Genomic DNA, 17273 nt, shown 5'->3' with positions numbered 1-17273 from the left:
TATTTATTTCAATTAAGCTTATCTTGAGGCCAAATATAGTCAATATTGTCAATAAAATAGTAACTTTGATTGTGAAAAGTCATATTTTCTTGGTGATTAATAAAGCATCAAGAATATGTCCTCTTCTTAAAACGTGCTTGGGAAGGTAATATAGGGGTGCCAAGTGAAAGGGGAGATATAACTTGACTTGAGGAAGTTAAGATTTCCCATATTTTGTGATGAAAATTTGTGCCAATGAACCAATTAATCATGGAGTTAGGATGGCAACAAGTATTTGTGATTTAAACGAACTAATTTCAATCAAAATCATGATGAATTTCCACCATACTAATAGTTAGTAACAACTTTGTGATGTAGATCTAATATCTTAATGTTTCTTCTCCATGGATTCATATTTTCTATGTCTGCAATTGTGGAGGGTAACCATGATTCTAGGTTTAATTAGTAATTACCCTAGTTCTTATAGATTTTGATGGCTTTAATTATTGTTTATGGGTTTACTACCATGATATGGAAGCATAAGAGGTGATGCATGTGGTGGGGGTGAGAGGCACTTGTAATTCTTTCCATTAATAGTTTGTATCATAAACCCACTATAGTAGATGTTGTGATGTGCCATAGTGGGAGGTGTTGGACTCTACCTCATTTGTGTTCAAAGTAGTGGTGCTTGATCCTTATATTTGTGGTCTCATGTCAATGCCATTTGATGTTTGCAATGGTATTTTGTCTCTAGTAAATTGGATTGGGATATGTTGTAGCGGCTAAAACCACCCTCCAAAATTTAGCCTTAGCCTCGTTTTGGAGCCTCCCTTCCAACCTTCATAGCAGCTTGCCTTGCTTCATGAAGTTCACAAGCTTTAGTGTCTTTCTTGCACAAAGGCAGCCTCTCGGTCATAGCTTGATCCATTCCTCTCACGGGTTGTTCAAAGGACTTGGTCCAGCTGTAGGTTGAGCAACTTCCCCTTGAAAATTACACATTTCTAGAGGGAAACCAACCTTCCCTCCAAAAATTGCACAATGCTCTCTGGCAGCCTGCTGGGCTCCAGGATTACATAATCTTGCCTACCAAAGCTCCCAGCGGGATTTCCATAAATTTCCCCAGCAAGGCTGTTCGGCCTAGAATTTTCACAAATCTGGGCAGCAATCAGCTGCTCTGCCCAGAAATTACACAAATCTCCTAGGCAGCCAGCCCAGTTCCTAGCTAAAAATGTGCATTTTTCTCCAGCAGCCAAGCAGTCTCTTGCATGTGCAAATGAGTTCATCAGTTCCCTCCAAGACTGAGAAAAACAAACTTGCATGCATGGGATGCTTCTCCCAAGGTAGCATGCAAAGGTATCCCTTATTTCAGGGATCTATGTTTAGCAGTTGGAGGTTACATGCAAGGAGAAATTCCAAAACCTCCCACCAAGTGTCACTTCCCCTAGATTCGTGCAATGTGCATCACAACCTCGATGTTATCAAAATTCATCAACCGGACACTACAGAGCTCATTCCTCACATCAACCTTGCAGCTTTGACATCCCACATCACATCTAAGAGTAGTCGGCACATTCAGCTCAGCTGTTTTGGGATAAGCCCGCTTCCCATGCCTTGTGCTGCATTTCTGTCGCTTTTTGTGTTTTCACTTGTGGGAGTAGTGTTTGCTTGATTTCTTTGAACGCTTGTTGTCGTTTACATATATACTAGCTTTTCATATCTCTATTTTAGTTTTCATTGCTCTCTCACAGCTGTCGCATGCATGAAACTATTTTGCACGGACGTTCGCCCAACCGGTGAACTGCCTCACCCACATGCATTTTGATCGGTTTGTTGAATCTTTCATTCATGTTTTGCATGCGCTGTGAATCACTTCTTCTATCACTTAGTGTCACCATGAATTTACTGTCTTAGTTGCTTTCATTTTCCCGTCAGTGATTCAGGCCAACGTTGGCTCCAACTCTGCCTTCACTAAGGCTGCATTGCACAATCTGGGGAAGGAAGGCTCACCTTCCTCTCTAGATTTGTGTATTCCTACCCAGCACTGGCCTCCTGGACTCTTTTGTGCATTTCTGGAGGACAGTGGCTCCTTGGCCCAAGAAATTGCAAAGTTGTCCCCAGGTCAGCAGTCCTTCCCAGCTGGAATTGCGCATTGCACAATCCCACCAGTCAGCGGCCAGACTGGACTGTGCATTGCATAGTTTCCACAATCAGGTAGTCTCCCAACAGCCCAAACTGTGCCTTGTGCAGTCTTGGCAGTTGGTCTCCTGAACTCCCGGTCGAAATTGTGTAACCTTCATGATCATGCACCTAGGTATGTTGCAAGTCAATTCTCATGTTCATTTTGGTTTTCTACTGACATATTGCTTGCCATGGGTGTTTCCATGTCTCCAGATATCCCAAGTGTTCATCTGCCTCTCAGCAGTATAGGTACAATGGTTTCCAAGAGAGTAGAGATGAAGACACTGTTCTTAGCACACATGGGGATGTAGTCGATCAAGTATGCATGGACTTGCCTACCCACGAAGACATCAAGTTGTTCGACATCAAGGTATGACAGTAGCATCATCATAGTCAGCAACATCACGAACAGCAGTTGAAGACAACATAACAAATGCAACGAATAAAAGAGGAGGGTTGTTGAAAACATGTAGGCAGAACAAGGTTGCAAGCTCAAGTAGGTCCATTGATGATGAAAGCAACTTTGGAGACTCTAGCTATGAAGTGACGACGTGACATGAAGATCACGCAAAGGTAGAAAATGGAACAAAGAAGGAGTTGCATGTGCTGAAGTAGCAACTCAGGAAGAACATGATGTTTCACAGACAGACGAATGAGTTACAACAGGAACAGGAACAACAATGGGCACAACATGCACTCACATATGAAACTACGCCCATACAAGTTATGGATCCATTGCAACAGCTGACACAGAGTAGACATGTTGAGCAGTGTTTTTGATTGCATGCAAGGTATTCATTAGCATCCATGTCATTGAGTTCACGCATGCAATCTAACCCATTCAACACACTCACCAAGGCAAAGACAAAAAACAAGTCTAACTAGGGCTGAATATGTACTTCAACAAGTTGTTGTGCATGACCACTAGCACACACTTGAAGATCAGCATGGACACTATGCATCATTTTGTTGTCGATTCAATCGTACCTAAGAAGACCATGCGCATGTTAGTAGACGATTTGGATGAAGGGGCCGAACCAATGCACTGATTGCAATGGAGGGAAGAGTTCACTTTTTCAAGATGTCACCATGAGGTGCATGCACACCATCATGGACGACCAAGCTTGGCATCAACTCACCACCTTCACCATCACAAGCATGTCAAAGAGTGGTCCCATCGCAGTGGACCGAGTATCAGTGATGTCTTGTAAGGCTTTGTCAAGCCATATTGTCTCACATGAGTACATGTGCATTGTAATGTTGAGTCATGTCAAGTGTAAGTCAAGTGTCAATGGTTGGATGTAACAATCATAGAGTAGGTGAAGAGTAATGAGGGTAGTTGAACTGTCACAAAGGGGAATGTCAAGGATCAACCCACCCTTTGCTATAAATAGTCCCTCATAACTCATTGTAAGGGCTTTTCGTCAGCCAAGCTTCTACTAAGACTATCTTGAAGAAGGCTTGGATAGTATTGTAACGCGCCTCGGCTTCTCCACTACACGGAGCTAGTACATCTCTTTGAAGGAGTAGGCAGATGTGGTTGTAACGTTCCACTGTTGGGGCTAGCAGGTTTACATGGATATATTGTATTATTGTGACTTATATTTCTTTATATAATAAGATCCAACACATTTTCATGCATATGTTGTTATTTTAGTTGGACTACTCCAGTTTCCTTAATGATATATGTTTTTTAACTTATGTACTTGTGTATGAACCAATTCACATGCAATTTTATGAATCTTGTTGTTAATGTGTTGATATGTTTTTAATGTTCTCACCGTCTGTGTCGACTTCTCTACCGAAAATCAGACAAACCTTTCACATGACTCTCGCTGTAAGAACCGTCACACTCGTCTCGGATTGATCCATGAGTGTTGAACGTGTTACCTTACCTTGTATGATGTGACTGCCACATTCGAGTGGACTGCTCTGCCAGAAGCTATGCATGTCCTTTTGTGTTGTGTGTTCCTAGCCCAGTTGGGACTGATCCCTTTCAACCTAGAACTCACCTTCACCTTCCTCTCCCTTCACATTTACAATTCCTAGCTAATGGAGGTTGAAATATGTGAAGGAAGAAGGTTCCAGCAATAAGATACTGATCATGAACAACAAAACTACTGAATAAAGCTGAAAACAAGGAGAAAAAACCAACTCTCGAAGAGAAAAATAGTATCACTCAATCATCGCACCTGAAACACAGGGAAATAGGGATGCATCTCACCTGCAACACACGAGAGGTGTGATGCATCTAGGTTTCACAGTTATAGACAATGCAATGCACTAGGGAGCGAAACTGAGCTTGGTTTTTGCTCAAGATTTGCAACTAAGTTCAATGATGTAGGCTGAGTAATGATGGACAGTAAAAACAAAGCATAGGCGTAATATCTTATGAGGTTCTGAGCTACCACAAGGGCACTTAGAATGCTTTGTAAATCAGATGTTCAGTTCTTTAACCATCCCAGAGATTGATTGAAGCAAAATTCATCTACTTCACAATTGCATAGCAAAGGCATTTCGAAGGCTAGCTGGCTAACTTCAGGCTCCCTCTGTAGTTTATAAAGAAAACAATAAACAAACAAAACAAACTATTCGTTCCCTAGTGGAGTCGCCATTTTGTTTCAGGGAAAACTAGTGTCGATTCGAACTGCTAGTCCCACTAAGATGGGTAGCTATCTTAGAAACAAACAATGAAAGCTTTTCAAGAGTTCCTTTAAGTGTGATAGATAAGAGGGAAGAAAAGAGGACCAACCTAGATCTTCCACTTTGATCCTAGCTTGATTTCTCCTTTCCTTGATAGAATTTTCCACTCCTCTCCTACTTGTCCCACTTCAAAGAGTACCTGTAGAGTCAAAGTAACAGAAAACCATCAAAGCATATCCATCTAAAACATCATAAATAATGCATAATCAGAAACACATTGAACATACAATTGCATTCATAAACAATAAGATTCATAAACACATGATTATATGGAGGAAAACCCAAAGAAATTTATTAATAGTAGTGTAAGGGAGGATTACAGCCCAGCTATCTAATCCAGCATCATCCTCCCAGTGTAGAAGCCCTCTTCACCTCATGAACAAGAAAATCACCCAACAATGCAATGTCTCTTCTCACCAACAAACCAACAACACATCCTTACAAATTACAAAATTCCAGCCTCTAGATCTCTCAGATGAGGGATCCATTTGTAGATGTCTTACAAGGGTGTGAGTCAGCTCTGGTTTTTTCATTAGTGTCATTCCACTGATAGTTCTTGGTTCCACTTGGAGATTTCATTGATCTCTTACTCATCCTTGGGTGAATTCAGAGAGGCAAGTGTCATATGAGAAGTTTCTGGAAGATTCCATGATCATCCACTTAGCAAATTGTCTCTGCCATTTGTCTATTCTCACTCATCGCACCCTACAGAAGGCCATTTTAGTATGCATCACACCCCCCGTGTGTAGAAAGTGAGATGCATTGCACCCTGACCATGGAGCAGTCAGTATGGTCCAGTTTTGGCCAGTTCTGAGTAGTTTTTCAGGTGGAACTTCTAGGAAATGATGTAATCAGTTGACCATGATCCTTTAAGGTATGAAACAACACTTTTAGGGACTTAAGGAGCCCTTAGTTTATGGACATATGAGTTTTGGGTTGCAGTGCCCAAATATGTCTATAACACTATCCAATTTGGGAGGAGGAGAAGGCCCTAAATCTTATGGATATCATAGCGGACAAACTGACCATTGGAATCAGGATCTATGGCATTTAGGAAAGTGGTCTTACTTATCTAAAGATGGCCTTAATGCTTCTTGGAGTGATGGTTCCTAGTGAATAACTAAGGGAAATGAGAATGAACTACTAGAGGAGGTCAAGAATCATCCTCAGTTACTAAGTCAAACATGGGGACTATGTGGACATAGAGTAGAATATTTGATGATATGGTATCAAACATCTATGATATGCAATCTGCATATGGTTCGCTGGAGAGGCCGGTAGGACAAACTCTCTAAGGAATGGGAGGATAATTGACCATACCTAGATTCGGTGGGATCTAGGCTGAGACTCAATTGAGAAGATGGCTAGGGGAAAACCATCATGCCACCAACCATGGGATACTTCCTGCAAGCATATGTGATGGAGGGAAATGATCTGGTATGAAAAGGTGGGAATGACGCCCCCTAGTAGGAGGACTTTGTGGAGTGCCATTGTGTTCTGAGTGCTCAAAAAAGGGATTCAAGCATCTTGGCCCAACTTGGAATGAGATCCTACAAATGAGATGTAGGGGCCTATGTTCCCCCCAGTATGTTATGGGTGTACTGGATGTATTTAGAGTGGTGGACTTGAAACACTTATAAGATACATAATATGATTATGCATTTTTATATGACGATGATTGTTCGCCATGTGTTATGTTTTATGGTTGCCTTTTATGGTATACATGTTATAAATGCCAATTTAGAATATTATTTGCATTGGTATCTACATAGTTGTTTTGGGCTCTAGGAACATGACTGAATGTAATGGTTTCAAATTCAGGTACCAACAACTTAACTCATAGATATTTTCTAAGTAGGACTTGGTTATGCACATGATACACACCATTCAATTGCATGACAAGTAGCAAGGAATCTGAACAAACATGAAGATGAAGGATGCAATGAGCAAGGGCATCGACTAACAAACCTATCATTGCATCATATTTGACCTGATTATTGGTGGCAGATACAATGCACACACCTTTACAAAGGACTAACATATGCAAGGGGGTAAAAATGACACAAGTTGTCGAGGCCAGATTCCTAGAGATGTGACTCGCACCATCGACATGAATGATATATGGTGTGGATGATGGATCCATCTAAAAGGTGCAAAAGACAACGTATGAGATGATGTAGTCTACCTAACTTCATGGTAGAAATAAAGACATGCAAATCAAAGGGATATGCTATGAGTGACATTTCTTGAGGTAGAGTGCACTACAAGGATTAGGAAGGAAATGGCCTTCAGAATCCTCCAAAAGTATTCCCCCTTGCCTAGGTGCAAGGGTAATCAGGGGTAGACATAGCTTCCATGTTTTCCTCATCAGGATTGAAGATTGGCGGACGAGAGGAAGACTGACTACATGATGTGGCAACATTACCTGGTGCATCAACCTGAGAAAGAAGGTTCAAATACACATCATATTGAATGGTAGACGATGAGTTAGTAGATGGAGGATCTACATATGTTGAGACTTGGGATTCTATCGAAGAAGGTTTGATAGAAGCACACGTAGAAACCTCAGAAAGGTTTGCCTGCAAGGAACTCAAGGATGACGACAGGTAAAGGATGTGGCCTATGGTGTCTATCATATCGACAATGGGGGGAGGGATCATGATGGTGGGACCAGATTCCCCTTGTTCTGGCTCATTAGTGGTAACAAAATCTAGGGTAGAGGAATAGGTGATCAACTGTGAGTGGCGTCATATTCGTGAAGTGCTTCAAGGCAGTCATGAAATTCATCGAGACAAGGGCAACAATGGGAGTAGTGACCATGTTGATCATACAAGGCACAAAGGTGATTTGTGCACAACATTTTAGGTTTCTTATGTGGTCTCGGTAAGTTAAAATGGACTTCAGGGATATTTGACTCAAGGAACGCTTCATGAACCAAAAGTTTAAGTTGAGGAAGCTCAGGATAGTTATTGGGGGCAGGCCCAACAAATTTACACAAAGCACATGGAGGTGATGGCTTTGGGGCCTTAGGGGCTGGAGTAGCTTGGGTAGCCTTGTCCTTAGGTTCTTTCCTCTTAGGTTTTCCCCCTGTCCAGATGCTTTCGCAACAGGAGTGGATTCTTGTTGAGGTTGTGGTGGAACTTAAGAAATGGCAGGGGCTATGGGGACCATTTGAAGCAGGATCAAAGCATGATAAGGTCTTAGCTGACTAGGCAGAATGTTTGCAGGGGGGATCTATGTACCATACTGGGATCCTGAGATTCATGTTTGGAAGGACCAGTGAAGCCATGACAGGGACAGAAAATACTCCCGAAGGGGGCGAATAAGAAAGGTATCTGGCTTGTAGGGTAATGTCCTGGTGGAATAACTCTTGGATGGTTGAGACCTAGAGGAACATTTCCTGGTGGAAACATAGGCAAGGAACCCACAAATAGAGGAGCTCCTTGGGGGGTGGATCTAGAGGGCTTGGCTGGGATGGAAATAGCAGGGTGTTGAGGAGCTAGCTGTTGATCAGATGTATGAGACTGTTTAAGGGAAACCCGTGACACTTGTAACAAGCAAACACTCATAGAGTTAGGCTCTTAGATGGGAGGGGGAGGACTAGGGAAAGCACTCAATAATGAGGAATATTTATAGATTTTGGGTGAAATACTAGTGATGGGAGGTGAAGACTACTTATCTGATATTTAAGAGATAATGGACTTGGGGGAGGTCACATATGTCGGCTCGTATGAAGTCAACTGATCGATGGTAATGATATTCCATTCATGGGGGAAGCACATCTTCCGAAACACCACAAATGCGACAGCTGACATGGAATATGTGTAACTATGACTTAAGAGAATGATGTAATCAAAAGGGGCATCAATGACTTCAATGTCGACATGGACAGTCTTTCCTACAAGGGTCACTGGACAGTTGCGGTACATGACAAAGGGCTGGAAGGAGTGTCCATCCCAAGCACACAAAGTGATGGTGGACGGGGAAAACTCAGGTGACTTGAGTTGTTTCCAAATGGTAGCAGACATCACACAGGTGGATTCACCTTCGTCAATAATGCATTGGGAGATGATGGCATTATGAACTCGGACTGGTATCTGGAAAGTAAGAGATGAAGGAAATGGGGGATGTTCTAATGTATCAACTGGGAAGAGAATAAAATGATCATCATAACGATCTACTGCACCCAAAGCAATTAGTAGAGCTTTATTTTGAGATGGGCACGACTAGAGTACTTCCAGTGTCGACATGACAGTGGGTGATTGCGCCAAGTCATCTACTATACTGTATGTATGAGCTGCTCGGTTAGAAGCCACATTACGACGTAATGGTCTCTTTGGGATCTTGGGAATCGCCTCAACTTTGGGTTGAGGGATCTATAGCAGACCATTTGGTGTCATAAGAGGCTCAGTAGATGCTTTGGTTTTGGACTCAGTGGTAGACGAATTCGAGGGCTTTCCATATTGACGCGACCGAGTTTGCAGGTTGATATTGGAGGGGTTAACATCATCAAAGTTCATCATAAGGATCTGGTAGTCACATGGACCAGAAGGTTGCGGGGCATGGGCTACTTTACCTGGCTGAGGTTAAGCACCAACAAATCCTTGCTGAGGGAATGGATTTGTGAGCACTTCAGTTGAGATGGCACAGGATTCTGAGGCGATTGTTGACCTCTAGAAGCTGCTTTAGCTTCCCACATTTGGTGCATCTGGGTAACAGAGTACACTCATGTGTATAATGGCTATGTACACCACAACATGCATAAGGCTTGTTCATATGAATAGCCTTGTTCTGCTTGGGTTGGTTTCCCTATTGCTGGTTGTTGGTGTTAGGCTGGTTCCCCTAGGGTTCACTAGGTTGATTACCTTGATTACCCTGGTTACCCTTGTTACCCTTCCCCTTATTCTTTTTCTTCGAATTTTAGGGATTGGTCACACTCTACTCTTCACATGACCCTGAGGGGGTAGTGGCTGTTGGGGCTAAGGATGCATGGGATGTTGCGGCGCTAATGCTTGAGGGGCTAGAGAGCTAGGATGTGCAGAAGGAGGGGAAACAATTTGGTAGACGGGTTGGGGTCCTGAAAACATGTTTCTAGCAGGAGGGGCATGAGTGTTAGAGGAACTGGTGCCCCTTGTAGATAGCCATAACTTTGCTGAGTATATGGCGAAGGGTGTAAAAGGGTTCCAACAATACCGTCAGCAACGTGAGATGCCCCCAATGCATTGTCACTTCCAAGATGAGGGAGGTATGGAATGACGGTATAGACATAACTGGATTGCACATAAATCAAGTCATACCTTAGAGCGGTTTGGAGGGCTTCTTCCTTGGTGTGAGGAAAATGGGACACGACATCTTAGCCAATGGGTGCTAAAAGGCTCCTAAGAGACCAATCTAGAGAGAAACGATCTTTGAAGGGCGGGGCATGACATGTGCTCCTCCTTCTATGCCACTCTTGAACATGGTCGAAAAGGTGAGTGGCAGAGGACTGATGGAATGAGGTCAATAGCTCTGTACTAGTGTCATACCGGAGAGGTAACTAGAAATATGAAAGGAACACTTTAGCAAGTGTCATGAAAACAAAATGAGATGCGATGGGCTGGTCTACATACCATTTTGCAGCATCTCTAGTGAGCGTGCGTTGGAATAGCCGAAGACAAATGGAGTCATCGGTAATGGAGTTGGATGAACACCACATGTGGAAGGATCGAACATGGTTGGTAGGATCCTCTCCAACATTACCCTCAAACTTTGGGATGTCTGAGGGAAGCTTAGTCAGCATAGAGGGCCAACCATAATTGTGGTGTATGGGGTCGTTTATCAACTGGTTAAAATCTGGTAGACTTAACCTAGCAATAAAGGAGAGCATGAGGGCTTCCGAAACGGTTCCTGATATTGTTCCACTTGATGTGACCACTGATATAGAACTGGAGCCAACACTAGGTTGGGTTCCTGCACCGGCTGTGGGTCCAGACATGGTGACGATATGCAGTGAAGGAGGCTCGAAATTAGATGAGGAATTAGGTGAACTAGTAGAAGAGTCAGTCTGGGGACTCGGAGGGGTAATATGCCAAATCAAAAACTAGGGGTGAAGGCCCAACAGTCTCCATGACAAATGCCTTGGTGGCACAATGGTGGTAAGACACACATGACACAGAAATGGTGAAGGGAGATCAACAATATGTCTTTGTCTCGATGAGGGGAGATAAATTTATTATGTCAAGTCTTGGCTTGGTGGGGTAAACCAGGCACCCTTTACTTAAGGTGTGCTTGTGTGTGCAAGTGTATTTATTGACTAAGCCCAGATCATGTTTGTAAAAAAGAAAAAATCTTGCTGAAAATAAATTGAAATTAATAACGGAAAATGAACAACAAAATAATTAACTAAACCCCACCCAAACTGGGTTTGCAAACACTATGCTGGTTGGTGGCTAAATCGACGAAAAATACACTAAAACACTCAAGATATCTAGATGTCGGTGTGACTGGGATCAAGTGACATTAAGTTGTTGGAAAGTGGTGCAGCAACAACAAAAAACTAGAGAGGAAGGTCGTTGCAATAAGATATGGAGATGGGTGAAACACCTAGGGCAACCGATGGGACCCTAAGGCAAATGACCAAACAAGTTTAAATATGAAACTATGGATGGTAACAACCTATCTTAATAGATCTAAAATAGAAGGGTACAGATTTGGAAAATGTGGTTGAAAGCACTGGAGAAACTCAGAGTACTCACTTAGCTAAACTCCTCCTACTAGAAGCCCTGGGGGAGGCTAAATTCGACTTCCATGAGTAAATCAGAGTGGATCAAGGCCTAAGCGAGATGAGACAGAGGTTAGACAACCTAGCAGATAGCTCACTACAAAACCAAAAAACAGATTTGAGAAAAACCCTAAAACCCAGAAATCGTAGATACTGACCTATTTTCATGTAGGGATCTCACTTTTTGGGCTGATAAGTTCACTCTGGCCTCTAGATCACAGCTTTTGGGCTAAAATTTGTGATTTTTTCTTGTTGATTGTTGGTCGGTGAATCTCGAAAAAAATTGTCATCTCTGTCGCAGTTAGTTCCTGGGACCTGCGGAAAAGACCAGAAAGCTTGCGGAAGTCAGAAATTTAATAGATCTAAGGTTTAAAAACTAGGAAACATTAAGAGAATTGAAAAAATAAGAAACCCTAAGCTGAAAACCAAAGGTCACTTAGGTTTCTACATCTGAAGTATAATACCCAGTGGAGTTGCCAATTTTTTGATTGGCAACAATCAGAAAAACCCTAGCGGAGTCGCCAATTTTGTTGTAGTTTTTTCTTCTCAGAGATGTACGAAAATAACCCAGTTAAGATTGTGGATGACAAACAATCCCAACAATATAAATGGTTGCTAAACGTTGTAGATATGTAACAACTAATAGAAACAAAACCTGCCAAAGTCTAGATCTACGCCACAATCATAGCTAAACAACAAAAAGAAAGAGTTAACTCCAATCATCCAATGGAAACCATATATACAAAGAATAGTTTTTATTATAACACCTATGAAAGGAACAAATAAATGTTACCATTCCCCCTCTATGGGATGGGTTCTTGGATATCCTTAAATGTCTTCAGCTTGTGTAGAGTCTCTCTCCTCTATAATGTATAAACCCAACAAAAATATGGTGTGTGACAATGAAAATAACTAGAATGACAACACTGAGTGCAACAATGAAAATAAGCAAAAGTGAATAATGAATGGAAAACCCTTCTATTTATAACAAAATATTGATTTATCCTCGAATAATGAGCAATAATAAAATATTATTGATCTCATTCTTGGCATAACCACTTGGAATATTTTATTATATTTGGTTAAGAGGGAAAAAGTATTTAAACTTTTATTTAGAAATAATAAATAAATAAATGATTTATTTATCTCAAGGAATTATTTAAGGAGTAATAAACAAATAAGGATTTATTTAATTATTCCTAGGGGATTTAGTCAAATTTGACAAAGAATAATAATTAATTAGTGATTAATTAATTATTCTTAGAGAAAAATAAGATAATTAATTATTTATCTGTTTATTTTTTATGATTGGGTCAAATATGACAAGGAATAATAATTGAACAATGGTTTAATTAATTATTCCTAGAAGAAAATCAAATAAATAGTGATTTATTTATTTATTCTTCATGGATTTAACTATAAATTACTTAACAAAGGTGGTTTATTAAGTAATTTCTCACAGTGAAAGCAATTTTACTATGGTAAACTTGGCTTTAAATGGTGTACTTTGATACATCTAGTAAATTTGATTAGATGATCATTTTTTTGGTGCTATAAGATTTCATGCACAAAGATAACATAAGTAATAGGAATATTCTTGGGAAATAGTATGTTTTCCTTGTGCGTAAAAGTTGAGTAAATTGTGTTAATTTATTCACAAGTGTTTGCAAAAGTTACATGTTCTCATCGATAAAAAGAAAAGTTCTTTATGTGTTGCATATTGGATAGTTTGATTTAATTGCATGGTTTAGTGCATAAAAGGTTAACTTTGTTATCATTTTAAGAGTGTTTTCCTAGCTTTTCTACAATAAAGACGGGTTAATTGTGATACTTTCTTGAAACAAAATGCATGAGAACTTTGTACATAAAAGATAGAGAAACTATATTGGGTTCTTGACAATAAATATGTGTTATTTGCACAAATAAAAAATCATTTTATTTGAAAAGAACAAATATGCAAAAGCATATAAAAAATAGTTAATTGCATTAGTTTGTTTTGAAAAAGGGAAAGTATTCCCATCTATAACTTAAATAGCTAGACCCTCTTGAAGGAGGGATATGTGTTACATGCAATATAGAAAGGCTATTATGATAAATTCTTGCATGCACAAAGAATACATATTGTAGGGATGTATGTGTTCTTGATAAGGTTTTCTTAATTTTATGCACATGACAAGATAATTTGGGGATGTTGTTCTCTTGAAAAGAGAATGCATATGAATCCTTCACACAAAAACAATTTAAGAAGTCATGATATTTTTCATAAAGAATGCATGTGAACTTTGTTTGAGCTTATTTTATTAGATTTTCTTGATAAGAAATATGCACAAATAGAATTATTTCTTTGAGAGAAAATAAGTTTATTTGTATGCATAAATTAAAAATATTATGTTTGATATTTCTTGAAAAGAAATATGTTATTTTCTTTTACGAAAACAATAGAAATATTTTGTTTCATCAAAGGATATGTGATATTTGCACCCATGAGAAACACACATATAATGTTGGATTCGTTGAAAAGAACTATGCACGGAGAGTGTATAATTATTATGTTATACCTTAGAAGAGAAAAAAAGTAATCGCATGCAATAAGCGCATTAGCTTTCCTTCGGAAAAATGCATATATCTGCACACAAGAAATAATAACTAACACATTAGTTTTATTTTAGAATGGAGCATGTATTTGTGTGTACAATATACTTGTTAAATAGCTCTCTCTTGGGAAGGATGCTTTTGGAAAAAGGGACTTACATTTCCATGCATAATAGTAATAATAATAATATCTACTGTGTTGGAAAGATTCCTTAGTTACATGCACAAAGAAAAGTTGATGGTATAACTTTCTATTGACGGTGTTGGACCTTCCAACATGTGAGGGGATCTCCCTGGTAAGAAGTCCCAACTAGACCTCAGACTATTTGGTGTAAGAGTCCCAGCAGTCGGTCGTACGATATTGCCTTAACCGCGGTTTTGCACAGAGGCGAGTAAGATGTCCCTGTTGGTAGAAAGGGAGTGACATATGCAGTAAGTCAAGGAAGGTGCATTAGTAGTTCTAACACATGGAGGGTGACGTGAGTGTGCCCTTTGGAAACCTGTGAAAGCACAGAGTTAATAAGGGAACACATGAGCTAAGATGCATCAAAAACTAGAAGGCGAGTGAGCTAGAAATCCAAAGTGATGGTTAAACTGACAACAAAGTTCAGTAAGATTCATACATAAATATACAGAAAATAGCTACACATGCATGTGTAAGCAAACATATACATATATCATTTAGAGTAAACAAGATAGCTAAAATATAATACGACATATGCATGAAACGTGTTGGCTCTGCTGTATTAAGAAGTGTAAGTTCCAGTCATATAATACAACCATGACCAACCACTAGTCCCGACAGTGGAACATTACAGTCATTGTCGCTTGCTCCTCCAAAGAGATATACTAGCTCTGCACAGTGGAGAAGCCATGCCTCATTACAATATTATCCAAGCTCTCTCTAAGATACTTCTATCAGAAGCTTGGCTGACAAAAAGCTTCTACAATGAGTTCTAAGGTTCTATTTATAGCAAAGGGTGGGGTGACCCTTGACATTCCCCTTTGTGACTCTTCATCTACACTCATGACTCTTCACGTTGTTGGGTTGTTTTATATGATTTCCATGACTAGCCCTTGTAGTTGATTGGGGAGTTAGAGGGAGGGCGAGTAGCCCCCGTTTACGGGGTCCGAGGTAGCACCCCGGGGAAATTTTTTTGGGACCCTATATTAGGCGAGAAAAACCTAACTATGGTTTTGTGCATGGTTTTAGCACATGGTTTTGGACGTGATGGTTTTTCGGTCCATGGTTTTGGGCGCGATGGTTTTTGGTCCATGGTATTGGATGCTTCGGCATGTATAAATATGTATTGTAACATTGAAAGGAGCATAATGAAAAATCAAGCTGGTAGTCCCAGTTTTGCGATCCAGGGGAAAATCTCTGTGTATATGTGTTTTATGTGTTATGCTCTTGCATCGTTTATATTTTGTGTTTTAGAATTCATATGCAGGTAATTTCTGTACGGGGTTAAAACCTACACTTGGTATCAGAGTTGTTTTCACTTCAAGGGGATGCTTTTATTGTTGAGGGGTTTCTCTCAGGCCTGTGGTAGACCCTGTTCAGTGGGAGATCTACGAGATCAATTTTGGTGGTGAAAGAAGATGGCGAGTAGTGGAAAGATAGAGATCGAGAAATTTAATATTCAGAGTTTTGAGTTATGGAAACTCAAGATGGAGGATCTGTTTCTAGATAAAGATCAGTGGATCATAGTAGATTGATGTACTAAAACAACAGGAGTGTCCGATGAAGAATGGAAGAAGTTGGATCAGAAGGAAAAGAGCACAATACAATTGTGTGTCTCAGATTTAGTATTGCTGAATGTATCAAGGGAAGCTACGGTGAAGGCTTTGTGGGACAAGTTAGGGACTTTGTACCAATCTAAGTCTCTGGTGAATAAATTGTTCCTATGGAAAAAGTTGTATAACCTAAGGATGAAAGATGGAGACTTCGTGACAGAACATATGAATGCATTTAATACTGTGGTAAGTCAGTTATTGTCCGTTGATAATAAAATTTCAGATGAAGATAAGTGCATTAGTTTGTTGTGTTCTCTACTAGATTCGTGGGATAGTCCAGTTATTTCAATAGGTAGCAATGCAACTGCCTTGTAGTTTGATGAAATAGTCTCATCCTTGCTGACGGAGGAGATGAGACAGAAAAATATGGAGAGCCAGAAAAGTGATGCCTTGTCTGCACAAGGACGGTCCCAGAATAAAAACAAAAATATGTCATCGAGTGGGAGATCTAAATCTCCAGGAAAGCCTGTAAAGGTGGTTTGCTCGAAATGCGAAAAGGAAGTGCACTACAAAAGGGAATGTAAATCTAAAGCTCCTGAAAAAGGAAAGGGATCTGATGATGCTCTTTCTGCAGAGGCGAAAACCACCTCAGATAAAGGTGGGGATGTGTACTTGGGTTCTTCAAGTACACATGTAGATCATGAGGCATGGTCGATTGACTCAGGTGCATCCTTTCACTTCAGTCTCCATAGAGAGTGGTTTTGCGAGTATGAGAAATATGATGGTGGTGATGTATTCTTTAAGGATGACAGGAAGGCTAGAATCGTTGGTTGCAGAAAATTCCTGTTGAAGTTGCAAGGTGGAAGGATTAGAACACTTCTGGGTGTTCTTCATATTCCTACATTAGCTAGAAATATGATTTCTGTAAGCAAGTTGGATGATGCAGGTGTAAAAACAGTGTTCGAGAAAGATACCTGCAAGATGGTTTGGGGAGCACTGGTATTGATGCAGGGAGTTCAGATTGGAACTCTGTACAAGCTTCAAGGTAGCACTGTTGTTGATGGGTGCAACAGTTCTGTGGTTCCTAAAAGTGGAGCAGAAAATCTAGTGGTCTCTGGAGAAAAGACCATGTTATGGAATCAAAGGCTTGGACATACTAGAGAGAAGGGCCTTTGAGTACTTCATGGTAAAGGTATGGTATAAGGTATGACTAATAGCTCTCTAGATTTTGATTTCTGCGAAAATTTTGTATATGGGAAGCAGAATCGGGTGAGTTTCCCCTCTGGTGGTAAGAGGGCGAAACATATATTAGAGCTTGTGCACA

Source organism: Pinus tabuliformis, chromosome Q (genome assembly GCF_031772625.1).
Source record: "Pinus tabuliformis cultivar Carrire ecotype Pingquan chromosome Q, CPIR1, whole genome shotgun sequence".
Lineage (NCBI taxonomy): Eukaryota > Viridiplantae > Streptophyta > Pinopsida > Pinales > Pinaceae > Pinus > Pinus tabuliformis.
Note: the sequence above shows the minus strand (reverse complement) of the source record.